The 12,353-nt window shown below is 35.8% G+C and overlaps 1 protein-coding gene across 1 annotated transcript in view; it reads right to left on the reverse strand.

Moving 5' to 3' along the window:
- The window catches only part of LOC120629023, a 54,993-nt gene that overhangs the window by 2,520 nt on the left and 40,120 nt on the right, over window positions 1–12,353 (reverse strand). The window lies entirely within an intron of this gene.

The following is a 12,353-nucleotide window of genomic DNA, read 5'->3' on the forward strand; positions in this document are numbered from 1 at the left end:
ACCAGTGTAAAATACTTAGCCTCCTTTGCGAGGGAACGAGTTCGAATCTCCGGCACCTCTAACTTTTGAGAGTCATGAGTATTTTAACCTTTCGTACCACTCGCTACTTTTATCCCATCAAATACATTCGTGTATATATACCGACTTTTAATATCTTAAAATTCCACCAATCCGCTCATTGTAGGAGGAGACCCTTGCCGGCCTTGGACTCAGAAAGCAGGGTATAGTAGAAATCCTTGATTTTCAGTTCGCTCCATCTTTATTTTTTTTATTTTTCCTACATTCAAGTAGGTTCATTACAAACAAAATATATAAATATTATTGAGTAGTGTTGGCGATAACTACATTCGTAAACCTAAAACTAAAGCTACGATGGTTCCAAATGCGTTCTGGTCTAAGAAGAAAGCCCACAATAAACTTAGCCAGCATTCCTGTATACTTTGATATTTCTTCTAAGTAAGGTATATCTTGAAATAGATGAATTTTGAATTACTTAAAACAGGTACTTTGCTAGCCTTTACCAAAACAGCCGAACATATGTTTTTATTTGGAGCGCTCGAATATAACCCAATAAAATATAATTATACCTACGCTTACTTCCAAGATACAGAACCGGTTTGTTGTTTGAGATCGTGATTCTCATACAAGCTCTGAGTAAACTCGCTAAGTTAAATAATTTTATTGGATAACAACGGCAAAATAGTACAAGAAAAAGCACGATTTCCAATTTTCAACGGTCTTTGATACTGAAGTACGTGCTTAATTAACGCCTAGTGCTTCACTTGGCACGCGGCCATCAAGCATCGCGGACCTTTTTAGTTGCAGCACTAATTTTCATTATAAAATTTACTTTAACTTATAGAATTTCTGTTATGTGCCTTGCTTAGCCAGAAACCAGTGAACACATTGCTTTGTTCCGGTCTGAACACAGGGTTGCCAGATAGATTCTTCCGTTTATCTGGATCAATAACCGATTTTTCGGGATTTTAGGGCATTTAGTTGGGAGAAATAAAAAATAAGTTAACGATATTAATTATACATAAAGTAAACAAACATATATAGCACTGTAGATATAAGAAAAAAAAACATAGTAAGTATTTGTGACACATAAGACAAGAACCAAATGAGCATGTTTATTGTTTTTGTTCGTGCCATTTTTTTTTTTGACTTTTTTTTTGTGTTGTTTGCAAGTTTCCGTTTGACGAAAATGTGAACTTAAAATTATCTAACTTGTTTTTCGGGAGATTATTTGCTGTGTCGGGAGTCGGGAGGACATACAAAAATTCGGGAGAATCCCGCCAATTCCCGACCGTCTGGCAACCTATCTGATCAGCCTGTTTGCCACAAAAACACGTACATCTCAGGGCCCCAAGTCTGCTATTTTACAAGATTTGTCATTATGACACCATTCCATTGCAATCCAATTATCATTGTGCCCAAAGTCGGTAGTCTACTAAATTCACAATGGTCTTACAATTGGATTGTAATTGGATGATAATTGCATTGTGGTAGAAAGAGAATCAGTGTTGCCATTTGGTCAAACTGTGTTTGAGAAGTAAAATTAAAAAAACTACCATTAATTAATAATGTCCAATTAAGCGAATTTTTGATTAGAAATATTTTTAAATGTTATTGATTTGTGTTCTAAAGACGAACTTTGTATCACATTTGGTAAAACAATCGAAGGAACCCAAAAAACAAATATTTTGTGTGCCAAATTTTGTCAAAAATAATTATATTTAATCTGTAACTGTCGAATTGACATTAAATTTCATTGACGTTATTTTGTGCTAGTGAAAATATATAAATTATAATAAAAACAAACAAAATGCTTCTCATCGAGCAAACTTCGTCGCTGCTTTTGGAGAGTTAGACAGATCAGCCTGGACACTGCAGCTGTACCAATAACGGACGTTGCCAGGCGAAGCGACATTGGGTTGCGTACCTACGCTCAAATTTTATAAATAAATTCCCACTGAAGAGCGAAAGTAAGTAATGCAATCTTGTACTGTTTAAGCATGATATGAAGTCTAAGTAGGTATCAAATTGGTGTGTTTCCAACAGTATCTCTGGTAATTTAATTAAAAAAAACACAAATATGGGGAGTAATAAAAAATTTAATAAAATTCTTAAATTCTTTATTCATGTACGCTTATCACAGGTGCTAATGAACTTGTACTTATCATGGTGGTGCTAACTACATTTTTTAACTTAAAACTAAAGCTAGGAGGTTTTCATTCCATTCTATTTTCTTTTAAAATTTTTATCTTTTATTAACTTGTGGACCCATTTAAGGTATTGCACAAATTGTGACCAGCATCCCTGTAACAGAGTAAAAAATTGTTGTAGAATAATTAAAAACAATAGATTAATAGGACAAAACACTATGTTTAACCCTTGGAACACATATACTCATAATATATGCCTTTGTCCACAGTCTTTTGACAAGAGCCTGCTGCAGTGCCCAACCTTCAAGCAGACCCTGGTTTACTCGTTGAAGTCTCTGTGAACCAAGTCCTTATGTGATAGAGCTTTCCAACTCGGCTCTAATCGTGAACAAAGTGATTTGCTGTTATCAGTTGAAGAATTCTGTCCTCTATCTATAAGGAACTTCATCAGATAAAATAAATAATTCTTGGAATGAATATAAAAAGGGTAACAATAAAGGTTTGGATTTCAAAATGAAATTATATCCTCCTGCTTTTATTGGAAGCCAGCTGAAGAGTCTTCATTTTTTACATGTATTCATTTGTAAACTAAATTACTGTAAATAAAAATCATTGTTCAGTGTCTTATCTTTATTAACTTGTATTATTTGTCTCCTCATAGATTTATAAAAATAATTTTAATAACACACAAAAGTTAAATGCCTCTTGCAGAAGAATTGCTTTAATTGTGTTGTGGCTTTTATATTGTGCCAAACACAACATGCATTTGCAATCTTGCCAGCAGTGCAATTGTTTAGAGCAAGTATGCATTATAATGCATACTTGCTCTAAACAATTACCAGAAAAAGATATTTGGAAATAAAACACTTGACCATCAAACTATGTACATGAATTACTACAGTTTTCAATCTAGGAGACCCTAACATGCTATGCTAAAGCATTTTATTTACTTTACCTGAAACATTCTTCCAATATACTTTTACAGCGCTCTACTGTATTGCATACAGTCACAAGTTTCATGCATAGAGTAGTGTGGTGTATCTCCCCTCTATAGTATTTAAGTTGTGGTCATCATAGTTTTCCACAGAGGAAAAACTCACCTGAAAATCCAACCAATATTAACCTTGACGATTAAAAATCTATATTGGAATTAATTAAAAAAACCTAAAATAAGTAATACCTAAAAAAAACCTCATGCCCCATTATCATTTAATGGAGTTAAGTGTTGGCTGAGCGGGTGACTCTGCCACACATTGGAGTTAAGAGCAGAGCCTGGGTTGCAGGCACAATATATTTAAATCTGCGTCACAGATTGTTAAATAAATTGAAGATTATTGGCTAGATATATCACATAATATAAAATATGAGTTCAATATTAAAGTTACTATTATAACAGTTAGGGAATGGAATACCTTAGTGTTATAATATTGCCTTTCATGAACATTTGGCCTTATTATTGCCACATGTGTCCCATCTATAATATCTGAAGTAATTTTTTTCATAGAAGCTGAAAAAGCATTCTTCTTGGTAAAGTACTCAGCATATAACTGGTAAAATATAATTTCTTCCTTCATCCATCACTCCACTTCAGCATCCTTTTCAAAATAAATAAAGCAACGAAAATTAAAGTTGTTTTCTTACCGTGGTTTGGGAATGCCTAAGTGGAGCGAGCTCCCACACTTGACTCATTACAGTCTGCTTCCCAAGCAACTCCTTTTTTTATAAATTCCGCATCGGGAATATCCTAAAGTAGTCTACATTGTTTCTTAGCAAGCTGCGGGCTCGACGGCGCCTGCTACGCTTAATCAAATGGTATTGAAGAACATCAATAGTCTTAGCCAACTTAAAAATGTTCCATCTTAATCTGAATATTATGATCTCACACTTCACAATTTAATTGTAATCAACAATAATATTGCTAAAAGGCAATGACTGCAGAATTGCGTCTCAATGGTCTCACAATGATCAATAGAACTGTCAAAATATTAGCAGACTACCAATTCGTGCGATCATTGAATTGTCATTGTGCAGCAGACTAGCAAATGTTCATTGAAGTGTCAGTGGTTTTCCATCGGAAAATCATAATGACACCATAATGACACCATTGTGTTAGCAGACTACCAAATATGCCAAAATTGACAATTATGAAGTCACTGATCGATCACTGACACACAATTGTAATAGCAGACTTGGGGCCCAGGTTGATCGACACAGGGCGGCACTTTGTAGAATATATTCCTGGTAAAGTGTGCTGTGAAATGTTGCTCTGTTCAAGTGTATTATCATGAGATGAGCCATCTGCTTGGTCTGACAATTCATCAGCACCATCATCCACCGTCCACTGCTGGACATAGGTCTTTTGTAAGGAGTTCCAAAACCCCTGGTCCTGGGCCGCGTGTTGCCAGCAGCTCCCAGCGACTCGCTTGAGTTTGTCGACTCCTAACGAAGTGGTCGTAGGTCCACTTCGTTAGGAGTCGACAAACGCTGCATTTACCGGTGCGGGGTCGCCATTCGAGCACTGTCTATCAATTATTTTACGAGGTTCGGGGGGGTTTCAGGTTCAATCGCCGCAGGGGCAATTTGGAAATTATATGTTAGGAATTTCTAAGTTTAGTTGTTTATATAATATATATATATATATATATATATATATTATATATTTATATATTAAAATTCAAAATTCATTTATTTCAAGTAGGCCTAATACAAGCACTTTTGAAACGTCAAGTCTGTCTGTTTGTAGTGATTCTACCACCGGTTCGGAAGGCAGATTCTACCGAGAAGAAGCCGGCAAGAAACTCAGCAGTTGCTCTTTTCCAACATCAACAATTTACATTTTGCATTTTAACATTCATTTTTCTATCTTGTGAGAGCTGAAAGCGGAGCCGGATGCTTCCAAGCAACCTTGTCATTAAAAAAATCATCAATTGTATAGTAACCTCGCTGTAATAAATGTGTTTTAACAAATTGTTTAAACTTGTGCATTGGCAGGTCCAAAATCACCTTAGGAATCATATTATAAAAGCGTATACTCAATCCCACAAATGATCCCTGTACCTTACGCAGACGATAAGCAGATGACACTAATTTATGACCATGTAAGTCGACTGTTTATGTCCACTTTTTGTTTATAAAGACTAATATGTTGTCTTACAAATACTATATTGTTATAAATATATTGTGAAGCTACAGTAAGTATGCCTATTTCTTTAAACTTCTCACGGAGGGATTCGCGTGATTTAAGTTTATATATTGACCGTACAGCTCTTTTCTGCAATATAAATATAGTTTCGATATCAGCTGCTTTACCCCATAACAAGCCTAGCTATTTCAACGTCAGTAATCTGTCTAATTTTTCTGACTGCGTAGGCAGCCGAGCTTAGTTTACCCGCTAGTGAATCTATATGGGCACCCCACTGTAGCTTATTATCCAAGGTCACGCCCAGAAAAACTGTGGAAGTCTCTATTTTTAGTGATTCACCATTTACCATTATATTTTTATCAATTTTCTTTACATTTGGTAAGATAAATTCGACACACTTTGTTTTTTTTGCATTTAAAAGTAAGTTGTTTACTGTAAACCAGTGCGACACATGCGACATAACACGGTTTACTTCGTCAGAGTTATCTTTACTCCTATCAGTCTTAAAATTTAGAGATGTATCATCTGCAAACAATACAATGTCGCATGTTCCACTGACATGGTACGGTAGATCATTTATATACACTAAAAATAGAAAAGGACCCAAAATCGAGCCTTGTGGGACACCCATTGAGGTATTTGAACCCTGAGACTTTGCATCATTTATGCAAACTTTTGGGTTCTATTGCTGAGATAAGAGGCAACCAAATTTAGTGCAACGTTTTGGATACCATAGAGGCTTAGCTTAAGAAGCAAGGTTTTATGATCAACACAATCGAAAGCTTTAGATAGATCACAAAAAACACCCATGATTATAATTATATTATGTATTTAACTTAATTGTATCTGGTTGCACTATCCCGTTTCCCCTAACCTTAAAGCGATAAGACCGCCTTTGCGCATCTTATATATCTATTTTTATTGTTTTGTTATTTTTTTGTTCTCGCTTTTAATTTGTGCAATAAAGACTTTATCTATCTATCTTCTAAACTATCCCTGGCATAGTCTGTTGGAAAGCGTCAGTCTTTGCTGCTGAGTAAGACTTACCGAAACCGTTTTACTGACAGAAACCATATAACATCTATAGCATAATATAACTTCTTCGTCGGTAGGGCGGTAACTAACCTATGTCATATTTTATATGTAATGTATGCATCAAAAGTGTCATCTATGTGCCTATTTGAATAAAGAAATATTTGACTTTGACTTTGGTTAGCCACGGCTAAACCTTTCTAGCCCAGAGAAAAATCAGAAAATTAATATTCTCAAATTGCCCCTGCCGGTTTTAGAACCTGGCACCCCGCTATAAAAGACCACATCGCTCAGCACTACGCCAGGCCGGTCACAAGTAAATATAAGCTCTTTTAAACACAATGTAAAGGAGCATTATCTATCGTTGTCATAGTATATTTATCACTGTTTACTTATTATAGATATATATTTATATTTATATTATATAAATATTTATTATATTATTTTTATGTATTTTGTATATATAGTATATTCAATTTTTATTGTATTAGTATGTAGAATTCTGTTATTATTTAGATATATTAAATATACTTAGTAGTTATGAAGTATATTGTACCTTTATTTGACCTATACCACAATTAAATATTCTTACTCACACCCTGGGGTAGCTGGAAGAGATCTCTTATAGAGATAAGCTTTCCTTTGTACACTTCATGTATCTTATGTTCACAATCACAATTTATGGTACATAAATAATAAATAAATAAATGTCTGTCTGCGCCTGTACAGTGCTCACGGGTACACGCTCAACTGATTATAACGATAAGAGAGTCTTGGCAAGCGCAGTTATTTAAAGATAATATGATTCCGGAAATTATAAAGTTGCAAGTTCAGGCCAATTTCCCGATTACGGCCTATCGCATTTCCCGATCACCTATCTGCGAGGTTTGATCGGACAGGTCGATCACGCTATCGACGGTAAGTTCCTTCTCAGTATATGGGCGCAAAAGTAAACTGCGAAGCGAATTTCTGCGATTTCGCCTAAGTGATCGCTCAAGGGTTAGGGCTTCGGGACTCATTTCGTGGGCACCGAGTTCGATATCCCGCACCTCTGACTTTGCGGAGTTATGTGCGTTTTTACAATTCAAATATCACTTGTTTTAACGGCGAAGGTAAACATCGTAGGAAACCTAAGAGTTCCCATAATGTTCTCAAAGGCATGTGAGACTACCACTCCTCACTGGGACAGAGTGGTGGACTACCGCCCATCTCATTCTGAGGGGAGACCCATGCCGTGTAGTGGGCCGGTAATGTATTGATAATGATGATTTCACGCAGCAAGGAACATTATTCGTCGAACCTTAAACCTTAGACGTTTAAGGGTTCCGTACCCAATGGATAAAACGGGACCCCCTAACTAAGACTCCGCTGTCCGTTCGTCTGTCTGTCCGTATGTCACCAAGCTGTATCTAATCTACAAATAAATAAATAGGTATATAAATATACTACAACAATATACAACAAATAGTCTCAAAAGTAAGCGTAGCTTGTGTTAAGGGGAGTAAGATAGCTGATAAGAGCGGAGCCTATACGGAACATACCCACACACTTTCTCTTTTATATGTATAGATTACAAATAAATTCTTATAATATACAAATAAACATCCAGACACAGAAAAACATTCATGTTCATCACACACATTTTTCAGTTTTGGGAATCGAACACTCGACCTTGGACTCAGAAGGCTCACTGCCCATTACGCCAACCGGCTAACTCTTATCGATACAATTGGAGCTGTGAACGTTTGTCACCTTATCACCCGCTGTTTCAGACTGAACATGGGTCACTGTTCACTGGTGAATAAAAAAATATTCGCGGAAAAGTAAGCGAGTCAGCCACGGTCTTCATATCTACCGCATCGATGCCTACATTTCGATATGCATTCCTCATGCAGACTTATAAAGAATGCATATCGAAATGTTGGCAGGCACTACGACGTACCCACGTATATTTGTTTATTCAAGCTAGAATGTTGTTTAAAACTATTCAAATTTAAATTCTTATTTTTGCCAGATAGCAATTCAGCCCTTGACTTTTAATCTCGTCTCAAAGACTTTTAATCTCTTCCTATATATTACATGGAACGTCGATATAGCTATATAGTGGTTTTCCATGCTCTGATCTCCGAAAGGGGCTGTTAGTTGAAGACACACACACACACACACGCGCAGACGCACATACATGCACAACCACCCACAAACACACAGATGTAATAAAAATTGTTGATTTTTGTTTTTTTTTAATAATATAATAATAATAATCATATCAACCTATCAACTATTCCACATAATCTTTAGGGAAATAATATATATATTATTATTTAAGTGCTTCTTTTTTGTTTCAACTTTAATTTTATCTTTACTTTCTGTTTAATTTAATTCCAAGTTGTGTACACATACTTTGGGTTGTAGCTTAGAACAAAACTTATTATAAGTAATATTTAGATCTACTTTTAGTTATTACCTGTTTTGTGTACCTAATAACAATAAACAATAAACAACCCATTACCGGCCCACTACAGAGCACGGATCTCAGTGAGTAGGAGTACTCACTGAGATCTGTGATCTGTAGTGGGCCGAAGTCCACACTGCTAGCCCAGTGAGAATTGGTGGACTTCACACACCTTTCAGAACATTATGTAGAACTCTCGGGCATGCAGGTTTTCTCACGATGTTTTCCTCCACAGTTGAAGCAAGTGATATTTTAATTACTTAAAACGCACATAACTTAGAAAAGTTAGATGCGAGCTGGGATTCGAACTCGGCCTCCCGAAAGTCAAGTCCAGCTCTGTGCGCTATTACCGTCTCACCGCTTTAATAATAATATCGTTTATTTCATATATATCATAAAAGGTACATTACTTGACACTTCTGTTCGGGTGAATTTAACAAAGTTATTGTTTAATATTAAAGAAATAAATAAATATAAATATACTACGACAAAATAAACGAATGGTGACGTTCTTTAGATTTGGTTTATACGTCATATAGGGTAATATTTTATCGTTTATTGCGTTCTTCTTATCCAGTTTTTCCAATTCTAGATAAAAGTAAAGTATTTCAATTTAAACGCGTTAAAAATAGAATAGAATAGAATATGTTTATTAACCAGAAAAATACAAACAGACTTACATACGGAGTAACTTATAATTTCATAATTAAAGAATATTAATAGTTATGATGTGTCGTGCCAATAAGAAGGTTCTCATCCAGCTTAATGTTCCAGATTAATGACTAATGTTGGTATTCACGCTGGTATCCTGTCAGTACCTAACGAGTTGTGTTAGTGATGCAAAATTGTATTTACGAAGCTACTGTAAATATACCTATTTCTTTAAACTTTTCACGGAGAAATTCAACTTTCAAGATATATTATAAGATACGAAAGACAAAATAGGGTATTCGCTATCACCACTTAATTACTGCTAATAAATGTCAGTTCCGTTTACATTTAAGAGGTAGACCGAAAGAAAGATGGGTTGACGAAATAATAAGAAAAGCCGGTGAATATTGGTTAACTAAAGCAAAGGACAGACAGTCGTGGGGAAAAATGGAGGAGGCCTTCACCCGTATAGGGGTCCATAGTGAAAATTGATTTTATGATTTATTACTAAGAATTTAATATATATATATATATAGATATCATTTTTATGCATGCACATATTATAATGTATTAATAATTGATAAAAATGTATTATGGAAATAAAGAGGCTATAATAATAATAATAATAATAATATGTCAGTTCAGGTTACTTAAATACATCAGAAATAACTCATTATAAACTGACCACACTTGGTAGATGTACTCACAGTAATTACTTAAGTAGCGTTTTCTATAATTCTGTTCTTAATATTATGAAGAGGAAATATTTTTTGTTTGTCTTTAACGAATAGGCTCCGAAAGTACTGGACCGATTTTAACCATTTCCCCGCAAAAAGAAAGCTAAACTATCACTAAGTAACATAGGCTACAATTTATGCTCAAAACAAAGAAAAAATTCAAAATTCATTTATTTCAAGTAGGCCTAATATAAGGACTTTTGAAACGTCAAGTATGTCTGTTTGTAGTGACTCTACCACCGGTTCGGAAGGCAGATTCTAAAAAATAAAAATAAAATTTAAAATTTTTCACGGAGAGATTCGCGTGATCGATATTTGTATATTGATCGCACAGCTCTTTTTTTAATATAAATATAGTATCTATGTCAGCTGCTTTGCCCCATAGCAAGATGCCATATGACATAATAATAGTAAAATGCCACGGATATAAGTGTCATGTTATAAAATATATACGCCAAATTCAATTTATACATTGATAAAAGAAACTAGCTAAACTGTTTTCAGACCTGTCAGCTTAGTTTAGAAACCCGCGGACAACTAAGTTTTGTAAAAAGTTTGCAGTTTGGACTACTTTTAGAGCTGGCATTTCAGTTAAGCGAGTAAGCAGCATTCTTGGCACCACTCCACGCGGACATGACTTACAAAGTTACGCGACTGCCCTAAAAAGTGAAGTTTCAGGGCTAATGTATGTACGTGTGTTTCTTTATTGCACCATAACGTCTAAATGTGGTGATTGCCCAGTTGGTAGGACTTCGACTTCACTTTTGAGGGGCTGAATTCGAATGCACCTCTGGCTTTTCTAAGTTAAGTGAGTTTTGAGAAATTAAAATATCGCTTGCTTTAACGGTAAAGGAAAACATCCTGAGGAGTTCTCCATAATGTTCTCAAAGGTGTGACCAATCCGTACTTGGCCAGTGGACTTCTCATCGTGGGAGGAGATCCGTGCCCAGTGGTGGGCCGGTATTGGATTGATATGATGATGATGATGAATCTCTAAATGCCTGAATAAGTGTCGTTTGGATTTGGGTATCCTTGGAATCTGTACGTCATCCCGAGTGCCACACACATTACATGTCGAGTGCAGTATGTATGCGATATGTAGGAGCGATCAACCTAACCCTGCGATAACCAATCCGCCTGCCTGGCGTGGTTGTGAGACAAATCTTTATATGGATAGAGACAAGAAACCTACAGCCACTAGTCTCTGGCAGCCTCGCTATTTCTGTCTATGGCAGCGGTTATGGTAAAGGCCTCCCATTAGGTGGACAGGCGACATAAAACGAGACGCAGGTAGTCGCTGGATAAAAGCGCCACGAAGCTTTGTCGAGTGTAAAAGAAAGAAAAAATAAAAGAAAAAAAAAATTGGTTGCCTGTAAAGTCGGTATACGGGCGAAAGTTTTACGTGACAACGACTTTGAGTGGTAAAATAATTTTAATGTGAATATTCATTCGTATAGTAGGAAGAAGGATGAAATAATAGTAACAATTTAAACATTTATTTATACAAAGAATTATATTTAAAACATTAATTTATACAAAGAATCTCGCACTGAATTTCATATTAACAAAATTTTATTTTTACCTTTACACATACATACGTATTTATATACAAATATACATACAATAACTTGCAATACATTTGCGTACAATGAAACAGCGTTTACTACAAAGGGACGCGTGCCTTTCACTTTTTATGTCTGTCTCTCTCGCTCTTAGGCGGGCTAACCATGCCCGAGTGGAAGGGACGCGTGCCTCTCACTCGCTCTCATTGTGAGCGCATAACGTGAGCGGAGCGTAACGCAGTTTCTTGAAGTGTCACCCGGCAAACCAATTTATAAGACGTTGTCACGTCATAAGATCTATCTATGTACAGTGGTCGACGTCCTGTGGTGGGGATTATGTTGATGAAAGAATTTCCGTAAAAATTTGTTGCTAATAATTTTACCGTATCTTTTTCCAAAAAATAATATAAAAAAAGTATTGTAGCGTCCAAATGTTTACTTATGGGCATTGGTGCTCAATATGCTGGCTCAAGTAATAAGATAACGCCAGCAGCTATATTTGTATTCTCCATTCATCAACGTTTTTGCGGAGCGGTAGTATGTGGGCCGCGCTAGTAGCATAGCGTTGTTTACGCTCAAGAGTTGATTCGCGCAGAATGGCCGCTTAGG

Source organism: Pararge aegeria, chromosome 13 (assembly GCF_905163445.1).
Source record: "Pararge aegeria chromosome 13, ilParAegt1.1, whole genome shotgun sequence".
Classification (NCBI taxonomy): domain Eukaryota; kingdom Metazoa; phylum Arthropoda; class Insecta; order Lepidoptera; family Nymphalidae; genus Pararge; species Pararge aegeria.